Raw genomic sequence first — 23,673 nt, 5'->3', positions numbered from 1 at the left:
ACAGACCACACTCGCTGACACTCCGCTCCACACTAATTCTGGTTTTTTTTGGCTTTCCAAGGCTCCTCCTGCTCCAGCAGTAAAAACAGTAGACAGACTGCCAAGGATCTCCACAAAGTTAGAAGCCACATGCACCACAGACCACACTCTCTGACATTCTGCACACCACGCTAATTCTGCGGTTTTGTTTGCTTTCCAAGGCTCCTCCTGCTCCAGCAGTAAAAACAGTAGACAGGCTGCCAAGGGTCCCCACAAGGTTAGAAGTCACTGCCCACACTCGCTGACACTCCGCACCCTGCCTGGCTTAAGAAATGTAGAGGTTAAGCCCTTTTGGTCCTGTAAGAGAATAACAGACAATCCTTACCCTGTACATTTACAAGGTCAGAACGTGACTTTGCCAATACTTGTTTATTAATTCCAATGTATAATTTATGTACACTGATGCAAACACACACACATGAATGGGGAGAGTTGGGACCTATGGGGGTGGAGGACGAGATACAGGACAAACTTAAAGGTTATGGTCGAGTTTTGCAATGGTTCTGTGAGTAGTGCAGATTAGGTCAATGCAGCTTTACCTAACTGGTTCTGGCTTCTGTTTTCTGGAAGCCAGAGCGCAGGTTTGTCTGCGAGAATGCTAGACAGTGGTCTACCTGCATGCCCTGATTTACTGGTCCTGGTTTCTGTGTTCCAGAGTACAGGTATAACTGTGGGAAGGTTGGAGAGAGATTTAACTGAGTGTCCCTCCTCTGACAGACAGAATCCTTCATTTTCCTGTGCTTCAGTTATCACATTTCCTGAGCTAAGACTGTATACGGAGCCAGTGCAGAACTACACTTCTATATAGGAGACGCACCTGGTGTGGCAAAGTGATCGTCCCTCCATGTGGTCATCCAGCTCTGAATGACACGTCGCCAGTGAAATCTAGCACGTTACCATTGCTGGTTTCAGAAAGCATAGTACTTAAGCGGGAACAATCAGGGTCTTAGTAAAGTCTGTGGCCAGCACAACTAGCTTCTGAAGCTCTGCACACGTACTATCATATAACATGTAAAGGTGTTTTGTTTACTTTTCTTTGTACCTAGCCATCTGGAGTCAAGGCTGAGATGGGCCTCTTCGGTTGCTGTGGCCGTGCATCCTCACACGCATTACAGGAGTCTTTGATGTGCCCATGTAGCCGAGCCAATGACCTAACTCTCAGTTAACGACCTGGCTGATGTCAACATGAGAGAAACTTTAAAGTTAACATATGGGGGAGGTTCTCGACATCGAAATAACTATAACACGAATAAAGTAAAAAAACATGATGGTTCGAAGTACAGAACTCTATTTTTAAGAGTTCTTTCTTTTCCATCAAAAACATGTTTTGTCATTCCAGGATTGCATGATAAAAAGAAATAGTTTTGCACATAATACATCAATTTCTTTTCTATCTTCACCTGTCCTTTATTTTAACGACTGCTTTTGTTTTTACAACACCTCTCACCTGAGTGCTGAAATATTGTATTTTCAATGATAGAAACCAAGTTTTACATTTCAAACGTTAACTGAAAAATGTGACTATTTGCCTTTTCAATGTCCAATGTGTTATCACTTTGCATCTGACAATGGGCCTCATTACGACCCTTGCGGAAAAGGAAAAATGATGGCGGAAAAGCAATACCGCCATCGAACACCGCTCGTTGCGATCATGACCCGTCACCGTAAAGTACGATGCCATTAGCGACACCGCAGTGAACGGCAACGCTAACTGCACCAAGTACGCGCACGCGCGCCTTGCAAAACCGGAATCACCGCCATGGCGCAACGGTACGCGAATTCTGACCCTAGCGGACATGTACTGAACGCCATCAAGCACGTCGTAAAGTACCATTCCGCCATGGCGAGAAATACGGCAACGCGAACCAACCGTAAATGGCCCACTGAGTGCCTGTACTCCACTCCCTGGCCTCATTGCACAACTCCTGGCAGGCGCAATGTACTCACACTATGCAACCAGTGAAATCCACAATCCACCCATGCATGCCAACGTAGAAAAGCATGCAGGGGCTCAAAGCGCCCCGTGAGTGGGCATCCATGTACGGCATGTCACCATAGCCGTACTGACGCAGCACAGGCATGTGAAGGCACAATACATCAAACTGAAAATCAAGAACACATGACACAAAACAACAGTAGTCCCCCATCGCTTGCCACCAGCGCAAGGCAACATCCAAAACAGCATCCTGAGGGGGATTGCACCAGCCCTGTACTCATGCCAGTAAACAAACCAACCATCAGCAGAAGCATGTACCACACAAGTCGGCAGAGTGACTGAGCAGCCAGGCTCATCCCAAGAGGGGCCGATGGGAGCTGCAGGGCACAGATGGCATCAATACAGAAGCAATTCCAATGGACATGACCCCAGTCCCCCTCCAACAAACGCACGCAAACACAGTCACCTGTGACCAGCCACATTCTGAACAACCCATCATTCCACCAATCGACCTGGCTGACAGGCACCAGTCGGCCAAAAGCCAATCCCCCGCCCCTGAACAGCACATCATGTAAACAGTCACAATGGCAGCCCCTATCCGTGACCATACTGTGCTACGTAGGCAAACGCGGCCAGTACTGTACCACACAACTCAACTCAGAAGGCGGAATACAATGCAGATCATCACGCAATACATACCGCCACAAAGCGAAAATCGCCACATCACCTGCAAAGAACAACGCAACACGACAAATATCGGATTACAATTTAAATGCACATTCAAATGACAAAGGCCCCACAGCAATTTGCAAAATACCACCAAAACAACCATCATCACCGAGGGCTGCATCTGCAATAATTGACCGGCTTCCACTTGTGTGACGCCCTGTACCATCATGGCACACAGGGCCTACATCAACGTTCCAAAAGGCAACATGGAAGCGGCAAGAACCGCAGGTCCGTCCCATGAGGCAGGCACTAGTCGAGCTGAAAGGCCGAAATGTTGCACCTAGCCACCAGTACAGCGTAAGGGCATGTGGCCCATTGGCGATCGTCCCATAAGATCGAAATGGTGCTCCACTGATTCACCCGAAGCTGCAGGAGTCGAGAGTAAAAACCATCTGGAGGAGTGGCGTAGAGATGGCATCTGCAATAGGGCAGGAGATACCTGTCACCCAAAAGAAACACAAATTAACCGATTGCATTACGGGACTCATGATGCATTACAATCTTCATTCAACACACCAAATCCACACCCATATGCATGCTAGCCCACTCCAAAGGAATATACACACCCCTAAATCAGTATCGAATCATAACGAAACCAATCGAGCTAAATACACCATTGTCAACGTCGGTTACTGTGCATGCGTCCGTCAAGATAGAACCCATGACATGGGATTAGTAACGTGCCTAGACACAAGTGTATGAAGGCGCGTCGAGACAGGGAGGATCCGACAAGGGCAGATAGACGTATGTCCCACTATGGCAGCCTTGCATCACATAACGCTGGGGAAGGGGAGTGAATCAAAAAACCCATGTACATGGCAGACCCTAAACGGAATCATCAGTCCATGCATCCATTCATCATTCCCTCATCCCGCAATGAAAACGCATGAATATTCACTCACATAATATGTGAAACTTCCATCGCGTCTGTGCGTAATGCAGTCCGCAAAAACCACTGTGCCCCTGGCCGGATCTGTAGTGTTGTGAAGCAAGATGGATTTGGGAACGTCCTGCCTTATCGTCCACTACGCTGTTGCGCATCCCATTCAATTCATATCATTCATTGCCTGCTCGTTATGGGCCATGTCCCAAGGACATTCTACAATAGAACGTTACATTTCCAGCCAGACCTGTGGGCGTATCCTCGCCGCTACTTCAAAACCCAAAATGCTGGCCTTCGAATTCCTCACTTGCAACATTACGTCGAAAAGGCTTCTGTGAACGCTTGCATTCACAATTACATCAATGTAGTGCGGCTGTGTGTCATGATGCTAACTGGCTGCAATCACAAATGGCACGCCACGCCCGTCGGTGAAGTACGTTACTGTGCTGCATGAGGGTCGGCCATCGATCGAGCCCTACATACCACTGACTCTTCACAGGTATGTAAGCGGCTGCAATCATAGCATGTGTAACAATGGGAGCATAGCATGAAAATCAGTCAAAGTACATCACACTGCCATCGGGATTTGACACATGATTCAAATCCCAAGATGCCATGCGGCCAAATGCAGCCTTACGTGCGGGACGTGCTCGGCCAGAAGGGATTGCATCTGCCACAGATTCATTCAATCAGCACAGGTGGAGGCCATACAGGCCGACAGCACATATATTGCAGACCCAAACCCCTCCCACAACCACTCCCACTCCAAAATGCTACCGGCAGGACTAGCGATGTTGGGCCTGGGGTACCAGATAGCACTGCAAGTGCTACAACTACAAGAAGACGACGAACAACAACAGGTACAACAACCAGGCGCACAGGGGAGACGGAGGAGAAGGAGGAGGAGGAGGGCAAGGCAGGGTCAGCAAGGCCCACAAGCACTGCCACTACCACCACGCAGGCGGCCCGCAATCCCACGCCTCCGAGCCGATCCGTTCAACCTCACTGCTGAGCAGATCCACACCCTCTACCGTTTGGACCGGGACACCATAATCGCCATTGTGGACATGACACATGCTGACCTCGTGAGCATGATAGATAGCCCAACCGCCATCCCACCCCTACTGAAGGTGGTGTCTGCACTCCACTTCCTGGCCACAGGCACCTACCAGCACACAGTGGGACAGTTGCATGGCATTTCACAGCCACTGTTCTCACGGACACTCTTCCAAGTGCACGATGCCCTCCTGAAGCACGCCGACGACCACATCACACTACCACGCACGTACCAGGAGATTACCAACGCTAAAGTGGGATTCCATGCACTTGGCGGCATCCCGGGTTGCATTGGTGCCATCGACTGCACCCATGTTGAATTGGTTGTCCCACATGCCATGGAGGTCCAGTACCGCAACCGGAAGCAATTTCATTCAATCAATGTGCAAATGGTGTGTGACTCCAACAAGATATTTACGCATTGTTGTGCCAGATTTCCAGGATCTACCCATGATTCTATGGTCCTGAGGAACACAAGAATACCACGCTACATGGAGCGACACGCAGGGCACAGATCCTGGCTACTCGGTGAGTCTCATTCCATGCATGACATCGTGGCCCATTTGATGCGTCAATGACCTTGCAGGGGGGGGGGGGGGGCTACTTAGCACTATCATTCCACTGACACCCTTTATTCGTCTCATACAGGTGATGCCGGGTATCCACTGAAGAGATGGCTCCTTACACCAATCCGGAACCCACAGAACGAGCATGAGGAGGACTACAACCATGCCCACTCACGTACCCGTGTGGTCATTGAACAGGCATTCGGCCTACTGAAGGCTCGTTTCCGCAGCCTCAGCAGGTCTGGCGGGGCACTCATGTACAGCCATGAGAAGGTTTCTAAGATGGTCATGGCATGTGTCATGCTGCACAACATGTGCATACGTAGGAATGTGCCCATGCCCCCTGACGCTGTACCGCATGCACCTGAAGATGATGATGATGATGAGGGTGGGGATGTGGAGGCACCTCAAGGAGTCCATGAGGCACAGGATGTACGTGCAATCCGACAGAGCATCATAGATGCATGCTTCTAGCAACCACGCATGGTGCCTATTACACGGAAAGGGGACCTGTGGCACTGTGTGTGTGTAGTACAGGCACATTGTGGACTGTACGCCTATGAAGGCCTCGTACGCAAATATCAATGTCCACACATGTAATTAGATGATAATGAGGTGCTGTATTGTTAATGTGATTTGATTTATACACCCTATGGACCCGCCACCCAGTGAAGCCCAACACACCCCCTCCACCCTACTACCTCCCCCCCCAACACCAGTGTCCAAATATGCATGCTGTCCGTGGGTAGACGCTATTGCAAGCCCCCTCTACGGGTATCAGGGGCACCCCTGCCCGTGGAGCGCAGGTTCCTGCCAGATCTGCGTTGGGGGCTGCCCTGGACGGAACTTGCCACGGATGATGTCTCTGCCTGCTCGCGTCCATGCATGTCTCTGAGGGTTTGTGAGAGCTCCGAGAGCACACGGCGCACAGCAGCAAGTTCAGCACAAACGTCTTTGGACGTCGCATGCAGTTCCCCCCTCAGGCTCTCGGTGCTTTTCTCCATTTGTGCTCTCAGGCTCTCGGTGCTTCTCTCCATTTCTCCCCTGAGGCTCTCACTACTTTTCTCTATTTGTGCCCTGAGTGTCTCGGTGGATGTTTCCATGGCTGCCCTGGAACCCCCGCATTCATTTGCATGGTCCTTGAGTAGCGTGGACGCTTCCTGCTGTTGCTCGATCAGCAGGTCGAGGGACTGTTGCCTCTGCTGGGCCATGGACATTTGCGGTGGTGTGACAGGGGGGCTGCTCAACACATGTTGCCTTGGCACAGGACTTGTGGGGGTTGGCCAGTCGTCGTCTTCAGGGTGCCCCTGCGTGGTTTCGTCATGGTGTAGGGGATGGAACATGCAGGGGGATTGGGAAAGGTCATGGATGGTACCTACGTCGCCAGCACTGTTTTCCGTGTCGGAGCATGCTGGCATGACAGCTGTGTCACCTATGGTGCTGCTACCACCAGAGGCAGTGCCATCAGATACGTTCTTTGGGGGGACCTGTGGTGCTGGGGTTGTGGACTTGCTGGCTGCTGGGGTGCCTGTTGCAGTCCCCTCCAGTGTGCTGCCACTTGATTCCTGCTGGTGCCGTGTCTTGATCCTTGCACCTGAGGTGGAGGCTCTTGGGACGTTGGTCCTGGCCCTCTTTGCAGGCGTGCTGGTAGGGGTGTCCTGCAGCTCGTCGTTGGTATCGGACCCTGTGGTGGAGTAAAGAGGGGCGAGCGTTAGTTATGGGTCTGTCGGATTTGGAATGGCAACGTATCAAATGCATTGGGGTGGTACATGAGGCTGATTTGGGACTGGGCCTTGGAGGTGGTCTCATTTTCGTGTGGATTGAGGATGCATTCATTTGGCTGCCTGCAGTTAGGGGGTGCATGCTGCACATGTAGGGGTTGTTTATGGCTTCTTGATTGATTTGTTTGTTCATTCTGACTTTTAGAGGGCGCTGTCAGGGCAAAGTATGTATTGCACTATGGGGTCACATGGTACTGCACATGTTCGTGGTTTGTGGATTTCGCATTGTTTCTCTTGGCCAACCTACCTGATTCTCCGGATGTCGGCACTCCTTTCTCCATCCCTCCGACTCCCTCTATGCTCTCCATTCCTATGGTGGAGGCGCAGATTTCCTCCCAGGGGGTCAACTTGATGGGCGACTCTGAACCCCCCCCGGTAGCTGTGGCGATGTTCCTGTTCGCAGAAAGTATGCTGCGTACGCGGATCCGCAGGTCGTCCCACCGCTTGCGACATTGCTGTGGCGTGCGGGGTGTTGTCCCCACCGCACTTACGCGCTGTGCCACCAGGGCCCATATGGCCTTCTTGTTGGCAAGGGCCGTCCTGGTCATTTGACTGGAGAAGACGACGGCGGAATTTTCCTGGAGGGTCTCGGTGAGCACGGTCAGTTCCTCTCGGGAGAAGTGTACCTGCCGCTTGCGGTCACACGCTTTCTTGGCTACCTTTCCCATATTTATTTTTTTAACTGGGGTTGCTAACGGGTTGGGATGTGTGTCAGGGTCGGATTTTTTATGGTTGTGTTGGGATTCGGATTTTATAGTTGTGCGGCGTGCTGTTTCCCGTTCCGGCCACATGCTTTTACTTCCGTTTCCGTATATTTACGGTGGCCGTAATTTGCGGTGCACGCTCGTTACGGTGACCGCTCATTACGGTGACCGCTAAGATGGGTGGCGGTATTGCACCTGGTGCAGCGTACGGCGGCGGTAAGGGCCGTTTTGGGGTCATTTCCGCCATCGCAGCCTTTCGGATTCCGCCATGGCGTAATGCTCGTGCCCGATGGGTCGTGATTGGCCGCACTTTGCTCCTTCGTGCAATGGCGGAAACGCTATTTACGCTGTTGCGGTCCGGTCAGTCACTTTCCGCCAGGGTCGTAATGAGGCCCAATGTCATTTTCTGTTTCTAGTACCCATATTGAACGTAGTTCTTCTGTCTAAAATATCCTTTTAAGTGTGCCTTTTACTACAAAAAAAGTCCTTCAACATTTCAGCAAAGAAAGGTCAGCTCCATTTCTGAGTTCCTATTGCAGAACAGAACAATAGTGAGTATCATTTTGCATGTCTCATTTTTGCTACAGGCTACGCTACTGCCTTTGGAAAAAGCGGTTTTCTGAGCTCTTTGATTTGATTTTTTTCAGTGCAAGGCCATGGCATTATCAAAATAGTCAATGACAGTGAAAAACATGCAAAAGTGTAACCCTTCCATCACACTCCCCACGGGTTGCGGATATCCCATCCAGCTGGTAACACCACTGGGCAATCCAGAAAATCAGCATCTGCAGTGCTACAATACTGCACACACCCGCACATGCACCCTCATTGAAAGGGCATTTGCTGCACTAAAAAATCACTCCCTCTTTTTACACCAATCCTTTGCTTTCATGTACTGCTCAGAGAAGGTGTGCCACATCATTGCTATGTGCTGCATGTTAAAAAAAATATAGCAACCAGACAACATCTCCATCTCTAGTGATATCATTAAAGATGCAGACAACATTGATGGCTTTGTGCAGCCTGATGAACTTGTGAACAGGTTTTCTGATCGAGGTAAGAATATCTCTGCAAATGATCGCACATAGCACTGTCCAACACCCCCACCTGAGATCAAATCACCACCTAAGCGCTTGCTATACAACATATGTATGCCATTGTGTTTATTGATGAGGGAATGAAGGGGTGAAACCATTTGCATCCTGAGGGATGCTGAAACATGTCAGTGGAAACTGAATGTCCAAAGCAATGTTAAAAAAGTCTAGAGTCCATGAAAAGTGAGCTCAAGGCAAAGTCTAGAGATGAGGAGTCCAGGCTGAGATCCTAAAACTACATATTGTAAAACAAATCTGCCAAACTGTAGAACAAACATAAACAGAAGTTCAAAACAACATGCCCAATCCCAGCAAAGTATAAAATAAGCAAGGGTGGCATAGACCCTGCAGTGGCTGGCTGTGGCTGTCTCTCTGCTGGGCCCTGTCTAGTTGGTTTTGGTGGGTGGAGAATCCATTGCCAGTGCAGGCACTGGCCTGGGGTATGCCTCACTCTGGACTGATGTGCTAATGTAGGGGCAGAGATAGGGAAGGATGAAGAAGAGGTCGAATCACTACCCACATATTCACCCACCATATTTTTATTGAGCACAGACCTAGCTTTGGCAAGCAAAAGAGCGCTTTACAGAGGTAAACAGCAATAGAGATACATAATGGAGCTCTTTACAGGAGTGTACGACATTACAGATGCATAACAGAGTGCTTTTTAGTGGTAACAACAGAATAGCTATACTGGGGGGTAGGATACAGAAGGGTACAGAGGAGGTGTACACATGTACTTGGTGTCAGGGACGAGAGGGGTGGTGGAGTCTTGTGAGTCAGGTAGCGCGAAGGGTGACATGATGGCATAGGGGTTGAGGAAGAGAGACACTTGAAGAGGTGTGTCTTGAGTTATTTTCTGAATTGTAGGAGCATGGGTGCCAGTCTGATGCCAACAAGGAGAAGGTTCCATAGTCTTGGGATGTTACTCAGAGAAGTTAATGGTAAGGACTGCTCTTTGAGAATCAACAGGTCTGTGATGGCAACTTAAGAATGTCTATGTTGCAAGCTGGCATACTCCATATGGCGGCAGAGCAGACACATGTGTTGTGACAAACAGTGCATCCCAGCTGAGAAAGCACTGGAAGCATTGCAATTGGCTTGGCTGTGCACAGAAGCCTGTACTCAGGCATGCTAAGCATGAGACAGCACAACGTTGTTAAAAGATTATTCCTACTTCTAAAGTAACTATATCCGAGTATAGGTCCCTATACAGAGTCCCTCACTGTGTTGTTCTGTCCCTAGAAAGCGCTGCTGTAATGCCTATCTAGTGTGAGGGATAGACAAAAACCTCACCCTTTCCTCTCTCACTACTTTTACTAAATGCTAAAATTAGTGCACACTGTTTGGTAGTTGAGTTTTCAGTTTTATTATTATCGCTTCCAATATGTGTGTCTTATTCTTCTCAAACAAATAATGGATTAGTACTAATCAAGTGTTTAAAATACAATTCTGTTTAATCATAGCTTAGTAATTCTAAAAAGTGATGTCTTTTAACCAAGCTCACAGAAAGTCATGTGTGTCTCAGGGCTGAGGTCATCACACCAGAACCTTCATTTTGTCGACCGGTTTCAACGGGTTTGGGAACCTTTCCGCTTTCTTCAGGACATATATAACTACATTAATTCATCATATTCTCATACAAGAGTAAAAAAAGACAATGTTCTCATTCTTTGTCTTGGTTTCCACGTATTGGATTGGGGAGAGCATCTGAAAGTTTCTCTGATTGACGTCTTCGTTTCCTTCTACATACGGTAAAAGGGAAAAATATAAAAAGGGTATAACCATAAGTAGCCCAACTCTAAAATTCTTGTTTTCTTTTGGCATCTATCAGGTTGGACAACAACGAACTTAAAAACCACTCAGAGAATGACATCAAGTGGGCAAAATTAGAGAAAGTATTAGAAAAAGTAATGGTCCCAAAGAGAGGTGGAAATATAGGAGTACTATAACTGAGTACTTATACTGTACAGACAAAGTTGTACTTATACTCAGATATAGGGACTTTAGAAGTAGGAATAATCTTTTAACAAAGTTCTTCTGTCTCATGCTTAGCATGCCTGAATGTCTTCCTTAAGGCCATCCTGATGACATTTGAGCCTATATATCCACATCTGTTCTCTTCTGAGTAATAGAGCTTTGGGATCATTACTTTCTCTAATATTGTCCACCTGATGTCATGCTCTGAGTGGTTCTTCTGTCTGAAATGGTTTACAAGTGGGGCTGTCAGGTGTCTGGTTCTGATAGATCAGTCATCAGGAAGGCCTTAATGAGGACATTTGCTGGCAAATCCTAGCAACATTATAAGGTCTAAGTCTGGTAAAAATCGGATATGATTGAGTGGCCGAATGGCACAAAATAAATTGAAAATGGAGTTATCTACTCAATACAGCACATTTAATCTCTAGGTACCTATAGAGATACAATAACGGAATTAGAGATGGTATATAGAGCCAGAAGATACTGCCCTGTATATATCAGACACATATGAGACCGCGTAATTGATCCAGCGACGCCGTGAATAGCCAACGAGTAAGAACATATCAACCAACAATTCTGGGAAGAAGATATGAAGAGAACAGGTTAAAAGTGAATAGAATAACAAATATATAATGAAAACATAACCAATGTGGCCTCTGAAAGCTGTTTACAAGACTCATGATGATACCATAAAGGATTCACAAATAAAATAAATAAAACCAAGCCATGCATTTAAAAACATGGTTTGATATAAATCCACATATTTGCAATGTCGGATCAAAAGGAGACATGCATTATGAATGTGTGATTTCTCTCTAGCAAATGATTCAAAATTCAACATTTGTGGGATTATCAATAATTGATAACATCACATATATTAATAAATCATTCATATGTCATTGCACATCTTGTTATGTGTCCCTGCATTTGTCAGAACCAGGGGAATCCAGAAATCCCCATTTTATTAATATGTCATATTGTCACAATGAAATGTGGGATAAAACGGATTTTGATTTCAAAATGATCCGGAGTAGCAATCACCCACCTTTTCCCATGGACTGAAAATATGATCAACCTATGAATATTAAGCAGTGTATGCTCTGAGCATGTCTGTATCTCGTGTCACCAGTTCCTATACTATGAAATCCCAATCATCCTTTAGTCAGTCAGTAATGTTGGCAAATTGCAACTGATCTAGGATTCCCTTTTGTCTGCTGTATGCCTGTGTACATGGGACTGGCCAAAACATCCTGTAACTTCAATAAGTAATATAAATAAATACACATATCATCTTGAAAGAGCCCAAAAACTGGATGTTGTGCTTAAGAAATCCAATGGAAAATAAGATGGTGAATGGAAGTCTACCAGGGGACACTCCAGCAGCTCCAACCTGGCATCGAGGGAGCTCTGCTTCGACAATAGACTATGGGCCTCATTACACGGATGGCGGTAAGGATTTACCGGTACTGGTAAAATACTGGTAGGGGTAAATCCTTACCGCCTTACTACGAGGTCCCTTTGCGGGTTGGGGGATTTAACGCCTGCTTTTTGCAGGCGTTAAAAACCAACCCGCAAAGGGACCCAGGGAGCTAATTACGGTACCGCAATTTGCGGTACCGTAATTAGCACCTTCCCCATTCCCATTGAGCCCTATGGGGCAAAAATGGGAATGGGGAAGGGCAATGGTGGAAGGGGGAATAACCGCCCGCCAACTTTGGAATGGGGCGGTAATTCCCCTTTCCGCCAAGGCAGTGCCGGTATTTTACAGGCATGAACCATGGCGCTAATAGCGCCATGGTTCTCCGCCATCCGTGTAATGAGGACCTTTATATTCATGACAGCGGATCTTTTCACATTAGATATCGCGTTGAAGATTGAGCAAAGTTTCTATGATTGACGTCTTACAGGCCGATTCATGGAAATACAGTCAAAAGTATCGCACGCGGCTGGCGCAGAGTGTTCCCGTGCGAATGTCTGCGCCAGCCGCGTGCGATAAAATCCATTTCAGCGCACATCGTATTCATGGATTAATCCTCCAAAACAAGCCGTGGCGCAGAGTATCGCAGCGACCCTGCAGCAGCGCCAGTTACGCCCCCAAGAATGCCCTCACGCAAGGAAAAGCCATCAAGATCGCAAAACCATCGCAAAGGGCTGCGCCAACCCTGTACCAGTGCGAGAAGCAACACACGCGACCTGGGGGAGCGTGTGCGTGTAATTCAGGGGTGCGCGAGAAGTTCCACACGCGATTGGCCTGGGCGCGTGTATTTCAGGGGCTCGCGGGTGCTACCACACGCGATCGGGCCTGGGGGGAGCGTGTGCGTGTAATTCAGGGGTGCGTGAGAAGTTCCACACGCGATTGGCCTGGGCGCGTGTATTCCAGGGGCTCGCGGGTGCTTCCACACGCGATCGGGCCTGGGGGGAGCGTGTGCGTGTAATTCAGGGGTGCGCGAGGAGTTTTACACGCGTTAGGGCTGGGTGCATGTATTGCAGGGGTGCGCAAGAAGTTTCACACGCGTTAGGGCAGGGTGCGTGTATTACAGGGGAGCGCAAGTAATTCTACACGCGAATGGGCTGGGTGCGTGTATTACAGGGGAGCGCGAGTAATTCTACACGCGATTAGCCTGGGCGCATGTATTTCAGGGGTGCGCGAGAAGTTTCACACACGTTAGGCCTGGGCGCGTGCATTTCAGGGGCTCGCGGGTGCTTCCACACGCGATCGGCCCTGGAGGGAGCGTGTGCGTGTAATTCAGGGGTGCACGGGAAGTTCCACACGCGAATGGCCTGGGCGCGTGCATTTCAGGGGTGCGCGGGAAGTTCCACACGCGATTAGCCTGGGCGCGTGTATTTCAGGGGTGCGCGGGAAGTTCCACACGCGATTGGCCTGGGCGCGTGTATTTCAGGGGTGCGCGAGAAGATCCACACGCGATTGGCCTGGGCGCGTGTATTTCAGGGGTGCGCGGGAAGTTCCACACGCGATTGGCCTGGGCGCGTGTATTTCAGGGGTGCGCGGGAAGTTCCACACGCGATTGGCCTGGGCGCGTGTATTTCAGGGGTGCGTGGGAAGTTCCACACGCGATTGGCCTGGGTGCGTGTATTTCAGGGGTGCGCGGGAAGTTCCACACGCGATTGGCCTGGGCGCGTGTATTTCAGGGGTGCGCGGGAAGTTCCACACGCGATTGGCCTGGGCGCGTGTATTTCAGGGGTGCGCGCAAAGTTTCACATGCAATTTCAGCAGGGTACGTGTATTTCAGGGGTGCCGGGGAGTCCTACATGTGATTTGCCAGTGTGGGTCCTCCCAGGTGTTCCCTGGACACCCTCCATGGCCCCTGCAGGCAGCCCACACCACAGGGGACTACCCTGCATCCCTGGTCATGCCCCGCAGGCAGCCCACCCAACATGGGCATGCCCCCCAGCAAAGGCACATGTCTCCTTGCACCAATGATCACCAACTCATGTCCCCTTGCACCCCCACCCCCAGCATTGTGGGGCACCTGCCAGCAGGTCCCCACCCATGTCTCACACCACCCCCACCCCCCCAGTCACCAGGGGCAGCCTCCAACAGGCCCCCACCCATGTCTCCCAGCACCCCCACCCCCCAGTCACCAGGGGCAGCCTCCACCAGGACCCCCACCCATGTCTCCCAGCACCCCCACCCCCCAGTCACCAGGGGCACCCACCACCAGGCCCCCACCCATGTCTCCCACCACCCCCACCCCCCAGCACTGTGGGGCACCTGCCAGCAGGCCCCCACCCATGTCCAACTCATGTCTCCCACCACCCCCACCCCCCAGCACTGTGGGGCACCTGCCAGCAGGCCCCCACCCATGTCCAACTCATGTCTCCCACCACCCCCACCCCCCAGCACTGTGGGGCACCTGCCAGCAGGCCCCCACCCATGTCCAACTCATGTTCCCCACCACCCCCACCCCTCAGCACTGTGGGGCACCTGCCAGCAGGCCCCCACCCATGTCCAACTCATGTCTCCCACCACCCCCACCCCCCAGCCACCAGGGGCAGCCTCCACCAGGCCCCCACCCATGTCTCCCACCACCCCCACCCCCCAGCACTGTGGGGCACCTGCCAGCAGGCCTCCACCCATGTCCAACTCATGTTCCCCACCACCCCCACCCCCCAGCACTGTGGGGCACCTGCCAGCAGGCCCCCACTCATGTCCAACTCATGTACCCCTGCACCCCCACCCCCAGCACTGTGGGGCACCTGCCAGCAGGCCCCCACCCATGTCCAACTCATGTCTCCCACCACGCCCACTCCCCAGCACTGTGGGGCACCTGCCAGCAGGACCCCACCCATGTGCAACTCATGTTCCCCACCTCCCCCACCCCCCAGCAGTAGAGGGGCACCCTCCACCTGGCCCCCACCCATGTCTCCCACCACCCCCACCCCCCAGGACTGTGGGGCACCTGCCAGCAGGCCCCCACCCATGTGCAACTTATGTTCCCCACCCCCCCACCCCCAGCACTGTGGGACACCTGCCAGCAGGCCCCCACCCATGTCCAACTCATGTCTCCCACCACCCCCACCCCCCAGCCACCAGGGGCAGGCCCCCACCCATGTCCAACTCATGTCTCCCACCACCCCCACCCCCCACCAGTGCAGGTCACCCTCCACCAGGCCCCCACCCATGTCTCCCACCATCCCCACCTGCCAGCAGTGCAGGGGCAGCCTCCATCAGGCCCCCACCCATGTCTCCCACCACCCCCACTCCCCAGCAGTGCAGGGGCACCCACCACCAGGCCCCCACCCATGTCTCCCAGCACCCCCACCCCCAGCAGTGCAGGGGCACCCACCACCAGGCCCCCACCCATGTCTCCCAGCACCACCACCCCCCAGCCACCAGGGGCAGCCTCCACCAGGCCCCCACCCATGTCTCCCAGCACCCCCACCCCCCAGCAGTGCAGGGGCACCCACCACCAGGCCCCCACCCAGGTCTCCCACCACCCGCACCCCCCAGCCACCAGGGGCAGCCTCCACCAGGCCCCCACCCATATCTCCCACCACCCCCACCCCCCAGCAGTGCAGGGGCACCCTCCACCAGGCCCTCACCCATGTCTCACACCACCCCCACCCCCCGGCAGTGCAGGGGCACCCTCCACCAGGCCCCCACCCATGTGCAACTCATGTCTCCCACCCCTCCCACCCCCCAGCACTGTGGGGCACCTGCCAGCAGGCCCCCACCCATGTCCAACTCATGATCCCCACCACCCCCACCCCCCAGCACTGTGGGGCACCTGCCAGCAGGCCCCCACCCATGTCCAACTCATGTTCCCAAGCCAACATGTCATCACAATCTAGATCCCTCGTCCCTATGGTCAGCCTCCAAATGCGAAACACCCACCCTAGTATTGCATCCACCCACTCATAATTGGCAATTACATGACAGAATACCAATTGCAAGTTCCGAAACAAACACATTTCCCTCACATACACCCAATGGGTGTCAGTGAATCTCAAAACCCATATCATGAAATGCATGAAACCAATGAGATGATACAACACATTGAAGTATCATAAAAAAATGTATTAAACCAAACATAAATAGAATCAAAAATTAAGAAACATAAATGTGAATGTACAAAAATCAAAAGAAGCATGTCCGTGAAAAAAAGCAAAACCAAAAATCATATCCCAAAGTAATGGTGTCCAAAGTCACTGTCCACAAAACAAAATCCAATGGGAAATAAAAAAGAAAGCAATTGCTCCATGGTTAAAATGTGAAAGAAAAATACAATCCAACAGTGAACTATGTACATGGGAACAAGCCAGGGTCCATCATCCCGACAAAAGAAAGCAAACCTATCTAACTACACTAACTAATAAAATAAACTATATACAAAAATGTGGACAATGTCCGAAAGGTCCAAATAAAATCCAAAAAAAAATGAAACCTAACACTACCTACATAACTATGTACAAGGGCAGCGGGCTAGTTTGACGGCTCACTTGTGGATGTCCCGGGCCAGGGCATCATCGAACTCCTGCTCAATGTCCCGGAGGCGGTCCTCTTCCATGGCCCCGAGGGTCCGCAGGGCCGTCGACGTGTCCACCTCCAAACCCCTGCGGATTGCCTCGAGGCACTCGGCCCGCCTCAGGGCCCTCCGCATGGAGTTCTCCGCCCTGACCATTGTGAGCCGTGCCTCTTCCGCCCGCTGCCGCTCCGTATCTATGGCATGGCCCAACCGCTGCCACACACAAGACACTCTCTGTCCTGGGTCCTCCTGTCCTCCGGCCGATGCCTGCCCCTCCGATGTTGACGGACCCGAGCCTTCATGGCTCCCACCACGTTGCTGCTGCTGCTTTGCCTCTGCCCGTGCACTGCCTCCTGCTGCCTGGAAATCCTCCGCCGGTTGGGGTGCAGTCGTTGATGTGGCCACCCCTGCTGGACGTCTGACTCCCGACTGTGGCAGGGATGCCTCCTCCACCAGCCTGGCCGCACCATCAGAGGCAGCTCCACAGGGCACCCAGGTGACTGATGGGTGGAAAGATGGCACGGAGGACGACTGGCGTGTAGGGGGTCCAGTTGAGGAGGGGGTCGTAGCAAGCCCCATCATACAGAGGAATACGGCCTGGGTGACCTGTCCCAGCAGGCTGACGTGGTCAATGAGCCATTCGAGATGATGTGCAGTCTCCTCATGAAAAGACTGCAGGTCACCTCGCATGGCCCGTTGACGCAACGCCACACCACTCAGAACAGGCACAACCCGGACCCGGATAGCCACGTCCGCAGGCAGAGGAAGGCCAGTTGATGTGAGCTCATCCCCTGCCTGAAAATGGGTCTGGACGTAGGCATCCCTGCTGGTGCAAGATGATGCAGGGACAGGATCAGGGACAGGATTTCACACAGGCACCTCCGCGGCGGCCTGTGCTGCCTCCTGTCCCTGGTCCTGCACTGCACCACTAGCACCAGTGGGATCCCCACCTCCAGACCCCGTCTCTGTTGCTTGCACGGCCTCCTCCTCCACCAAACCCCCCACCAACCTGGATGACTCCGTGGCATCTTCCCCTGTTGGGCCCTGTGGGGTCCCAGCTGCCCCTTCTGCTGCCGAGGAGTCCAACTCCAACCTCCGCCTCTTGGACCTCCCCCCAGCAGCTGCGGCCTGGGACGCGGAACCAGACTCCTCACTCCCCGACGAGATCACAACATGGGAGGGGAGCCGGGCCTTGCGTCTCCGGCTGGCGGTGGGATCCCCGCCGCTGTGCTCCACAGCACCTTCTCCGCCCTTTTCATCAGTTGACGCTGCAGACAGGGAGAAATAAAACACAGGCATCAGAGCACTGTACAATGGACACATACACACATGACAGTTGTACATGAGTGGCATTGGCAAACCTCAGACATGTCATCACAATCCCCAACACACATGTCATTTCAACTCGTACACATGAGCCATACCACAGCCATATCGCAACTGCCAGCACCATCCATACACATACAACAGCATGAGCAGGCAAAGGTGAGCCAGACATCACATGCAACACAGGAAGTGCACCACGCATGTACACACACCATCACACGTGCATGCATGTGTACACCTCTGCCAAGTGTTGCAGTGTTGAGACGGGCATCCATGTCACATCTGCCAATCAGACTTCCACATACCGCTGTCACATGCATCCATGTTGCATCACTGTTGCACCCTTGTCAAATACACACACATGCACATGTACACAGTGCTGATACATGCAGCCGAAAACAACATACATGCGTGACATCACGGACATGTCTACTTACATACACATTCATCCAAACATGTGTGCCCACACAACTGCATTTGGCATGCAAGCCTACACACACAAGCACCATCCATGTCTCACACATTCCAGCCCTTGCATGTGTTAGCCCCACGGCCCTGTACACCCCCACCCATACTCGACCCCATACAAACAGTTGTGCAACCTGCACACTACTGAAAAATCACCACACGCACTGCTCACAATCAGGATGCATGTACACTTACCGCTCGACTCCAGACGGGTCTGCCTCTCAAGGACCTGGACGTGGAGCGCTGGGGATATGCGTTCCAGGACCCTCATCTGTTCTTCCGACAAGTGGCCCCGGCGCCCCTTGGCATCCGCTGCCTTCAAGAGGCGCCAGGCCTTGTTCAGGGTCCTGGACCTGAAGTCCTCCCAGCACTTCTTGACATGTTGTAAGTCGCGGACTGCCACCCCCTCCGCGTTGATGGCAGTCACGATGTCAGTCCAGATCCGAGTCCGTCCTTCCTTGTTGGCGCGGGAACTTCCGAAGAGGGCATCATACTGCCCCAGGACTTGCTCCACCAGGACACCAACTTCGGTGGCACTGAAGCTGGTGCCCCTCTGCCTCTCTGGCCGGGGGTTGTCAGTGGTCTCAGATGGTGTTTGCCCCGACATGACAACCCCAGAGGCAGGAGTGGGTGGGCAACTGGGTCCTGGGGCTGGGCTGTGGAGCGATGGAATCCCAGTCGGGAGTCTTCGGTTCCAGCAGGGGTGGTCACAGCAACAGCACCCCTGGGTGATGTGCAGGCAGCAAATGGCAGGGCACGTGGGCAGCAGGCAGTCAGGCAGCAGCAGATGGCAGGTGGGAGCGTGCTCAGGGCTCTGGGGGGCAGTAGTTCGGCCTTCTGGGCAGGAGCGTGGTCTTCCGTGTGCTTACGCGTGGCCAGCTTGATACGGAGTGATTTGGCACGTGAAAAATCTGCACGTCACCGTGTAATTCGAGGAAAGGCCCTTAGCGCGTAAGCGCGTCTGCACGCATACGCATTTTCATTGAACAGAAGGCCCCTCAAGCGCAAGCGCCCCTGTGACGTGACGCGTACAGACGTGCATGGGCATTTCAGCGCGCGTGAAAAACTGCACGTCCGCATGTAATACGAGGAAAGGGCCCATGCGCGTAAGCGCGCGTGAAAAACTGCACGTCCGCGTGTAATACGAGGAAAGGGCCCATGCGCGTAAGCGCGTGTGAAAAACTGCACGTCCACATGTAATACGAGGAAAGGGCCCATGCGCGTAAGCGCACGTGGAAAACTGCACATCCGCGTGTAATACGAGGAAAGGGCCCATGCGCGTAAGTGACGTGACGCGCGCGTGCGTTTCCCTCAGCACGGGTTAAAGGTGAGCGGGTCCAGCAGTTCGCTGTACGTGCCTTTCGTGGAGACCGACGTGTGTTGCTGCTTCCTGTTGTTTTGCGCGCCATCACAACTTCACAGCTATCAAGGACGTATCTCTTCTTTTGGCGGGGGTATTGGCTACGCGTGTTTTTCTGCATCGCGCTAGTCAGACGGTGAGTCGCACATGCTCTTTTTCCCACTGCGGGTGCCCCTGTGTATCACACCCATTTTCGATGACATAGTAGCCTGCATTTCCCGGGTGTAAGCGTTATTCGTGTTACTGGGTGCCACCGCGTACTGCGGGAGGTTGAATCCACACACATAGGCTGCAGGGTTGCGTGCACGGTTTTACTGCAGTTTTGGGGTGCCTGAGCATTGCGTGACCCGTCACCACATCACTGAGGTCACATACAGCCTTGCAGGTGCAGGGGGGCTGTTAACATCTTGCTTCCCACCCCCTCCACCCCAATTGCCCAGGTCAATTGTGGCGTACACCTCCCATTGGCACCACTCCATCTGTGCCAGCACTACTACATCTGTGCCATGGTTGGGAGGCCACCAAAGGTGAGGGGCCCCTCAGCTGGGCGTCCTCCTCATGGCAGGCGTGGTCGGGGACGTGGCCATGGTGACCAGGGAGTAGGGGGACTCCAGGGTGTCCAGGGCAGCCAAAGAGGGGGAAGAGGCAGGGGTGCGCCACTTGAGCACAATGTTGTGCCATGTGTCGGTGCAGCCATGCCACCACCCCCTGTGGTTCCGGGGGATGCATCTCCTGCATCTGGCACTGGCACCCGTACGACCCGGCATCCGTTCCATCGACTGCCACAGGCCCAAGGGTAGTGGTAGCTGCAGGTGTAGCTGTGGACACCGCCACCCAGACTCAGGGTCTGCCAGCGCAGGCTGCGTTGGCACTTGAAGAGCCCTTGGTAGATCTCCAACAGGCCAGGGGGGAAACCATAGGGGCACACCGGGCTGCTCAGACCAAGACACGTGTCCCTGGGGCAGTCATGTCATCTGCTGCCCCGAACAGCCGGGTGTTGGCAAGTGCAGGGGCAGATGCACCCAACAGCACCCCGGTTCTGAGTCTGCCAACCAGGACCGTTGCGGTCAATGACCCTGCCACAGCTGATGTTGCTGCGCAGGGTCCATTAGTGGGCACCCAGCTGCCACTGACACAAGTCAGGCCTTTGGTCATCCCTCCACCTGCCACTCCCTTGGCTCAATCCACCGAACCCACTGGCCATACTGGTCAGGGCGGCATTAGCCAGCCAGGGTCTGCGCCACAGTCCAAGAGGAGGAAGGTTGCACCTGCAGCACAGGCTGGGACCCCACACACAGCCACGACCTCCTGCACATCGAGGAAGAAGCCTTTCTGTAAGCAGGAACTGGACTTCCTCGTGGACTACGTGTGGGTCCACAGCCGTGATATGCTAGTGGGTGCCAATAGCAGACTACGGCTGCCCAACGTGACACCCACTGGAAGCATGTTGCGGAACATGTCAGTTCATTCGGCCATGAGGTGCGCACGGCGCAGGAGTGCAAAAAGCGTTGGAATGACATCAAGCGCAGCACTAAGGCTAAGCGTGCCTCTAATTACAACTTGACTCTGGTGACTGGCGGTGGGCCTGCACCAGAGGAGGAAGAACTCACTCCGCATGAGGCTCTCGTTGCGGAGTTCATACCACCTGAATTGTTCGTAGGAGTGGGAGAGATGCTGGACTTTGATGCCCAGTCCAGTGAGTGTTGATGCGTGTTTGTTGAGGACGTGTGTGTTTCACTTGTGGGATGTGTTGTGCATGATTGCTGCTACATGTGGCGTGTACATGGTTCTGATGTGTAAGTAATGCAATGCTTCCGTCATGCATGTCTCCTCTGCCTGCATGCGGGACTCCATGTGGGCATGCTCCCTTGCCCCTCCTCCACCACTCTGCACCCCAGTTCCACATTTGCACTGGTCTGCTTCAATCTTGCCAATGTGTAGTTTCTTGTTCATGTGTCCTGTGTAGATGCTAACTTCCAGCGTAGAAACTGCCAGACATATGCCGTGTGGTACAGCCTTAGTACTCGATGCAGGGTATCTCACTTGTACTGTGCATGGGTCAGATGTCCCGCAGGGACATGAGTGCCCATTCATGCTCCATGTGCATTGCACGCATGCCCCTATGTATCCTTGACTGGATGATCACTGTAATATGAGTCCTTGGTTACATACATTGCCTGCCATCTCATCAGCCTCCCCATGTCAACTGTGGCTCAGTCCTGCGTTGCACACATGTTTAGGCTCTGACAATCTGTGTGGCTCACAGGCCTCAGCCTGTTCAATGGCCAATGACTCTGTCCAACTCTTGTTGTGTCTTCTTCACACGTGGGCGGCCTCCGGAGTTTTCATCATATGTCCTGCCTACTGTCCCAGCATCATTTGCAGTGTTGTCATTTGAATCACATTAAGCTGTTGATGCCAGTCAACACTGCCTGTCAATACACAGGTGTATGGTCAGCCTTTTGATACCATGCTAGGCATCCCTGCTTTGGTACTGGGGTGGAGGGGTGCTTGGCTTCTAGACATGGTACACATTGAATGCACAATGCACGTGATGTGTGAATTTGACATTGCACTGCCTTCACGTTTCCTGGCACACACCATGGAGTGCTTGTACATGTAGGTAGTGAGTGGCGTACACATTTTCTGCACTGCATAGACCCACTTCCATGGAAACTGCCACCTTTAGACGGGTCTGATCACAGAAGCTATTCAAAGTAGACCCAGCATGCATGCCAGGTCATATGTTGTGTGTCACATGTCTGCCGGATGCCTTTGCTGTCGGTGTGTGTGTGTGTCGTGTGCTTCTGACATGTGTAGTGAACTTTTTTCTCTCTATTTTTCAGGTGATGATGCAATGGAGGTGGAGGATGGTGTTGTCATGCCAGACACAGGGTTGGTAACACCACATCAACCCGGCACTAGTGGGGGTCGTGGGGTGGTAGGCCACGAAAACCCCCAAGTGCTGCAGTCCATCTTGTCTCTGGCTGCCTATGAGTCCAGCCTTGATGACGACTCTGACGTTCATGTTGAGTTGGATGAGCATCAAGTCCATGTGTCAGGGGTGAGTGATTCTGATGTGGACACTCCTCTGTCTGTGACACCTACACTGAGGGATCAGACAGTCTTGGTTCCTCCGCCCGTGGTGGATCGGGACGCAGGGTCACCCTCCACACCAGTCACTGATGTGCCTGGGACATAACGTCGACGGGGGCATGTAGTCGTGCAGCCGCAGGCGGTGCCAACACAGCGAGGACCCCCGGTCCTTGGGTCCCGCAGGGGTCAAGCCCGGCAACGCGGTCGCCGTGCGCAACCGCTGTATACTGAGTGGGAGCAAGACATGACTGCCAATTCCGAACGGCAGGGGGCAGCAATGGAGAACATCGCTGAGAGCATGGAGCGTGTGGCCCGATCTGTGCTCCCCCCTGCTAGGCAGGTGCTTCTCCAGCAGCAGGCGGCACGGTCCACGGCCCGCTCGCTCAGGCTGGGCATGGCGGCCTCAGACAGGGCACTCCAGGCTGAAATGTCGTCTCTGCGTCAAGCAATTGCTGCTCACGCAGAGGCGCACATGGATGCCCTGAGGGAGGAGTATGCTTCCCTCAGATCCACTCTGGGTGTCCTTATGATGTCCCAGAGGCAGCAGGCAGAGGAGAGGTTTGCACAGCTTGAGCGTACCATCTCGGCTGAGCTACAGGCTTGCCGGGAGGTGCAGCGGTTGTCCAGCCAGGCCTTGCAGGAGGAACTCCGTGTTACACGTGCTACCTTGC

The 23,673-nt window shown here is 52.9% G+C and overlaps 1 protein-coding gene across 1 annotated transcript in view; it reads right to left on the bottom strand.

Annotated features, from left to right (window-relative positions):
- The window catches only part of LOC138566368 (contactin-3-like), a 1,374,021-nt gene that overhangs the window by 956,484 nt on the left and 393,864 nt on the right, over positions 1 to 23,673 (bottom strand). The window lies entirely within an intron of this gene.

Source organism: Ambystoma mexicanum, chromosome 2p (assembly GCF_040938575.1).
Source record: "Ambystoma mexicanum isolate Mex_15411 chromosome 2p, UKY_AmexF1_1, whole genome shotgun sequence".
In the NCBI taxonomy this organism is placed as follows: Eukaryota; Metazoa; Chordata; class Amphibia; order Caudata; family Ambystomatidae; genus Ambystoma; species Ambystoma mexicanum.
The sequence above is the reverse complement of the archived record's forward strand: the minus strand, read 5'-3'. Positions and strand labels throughout refer to the sequence as shown.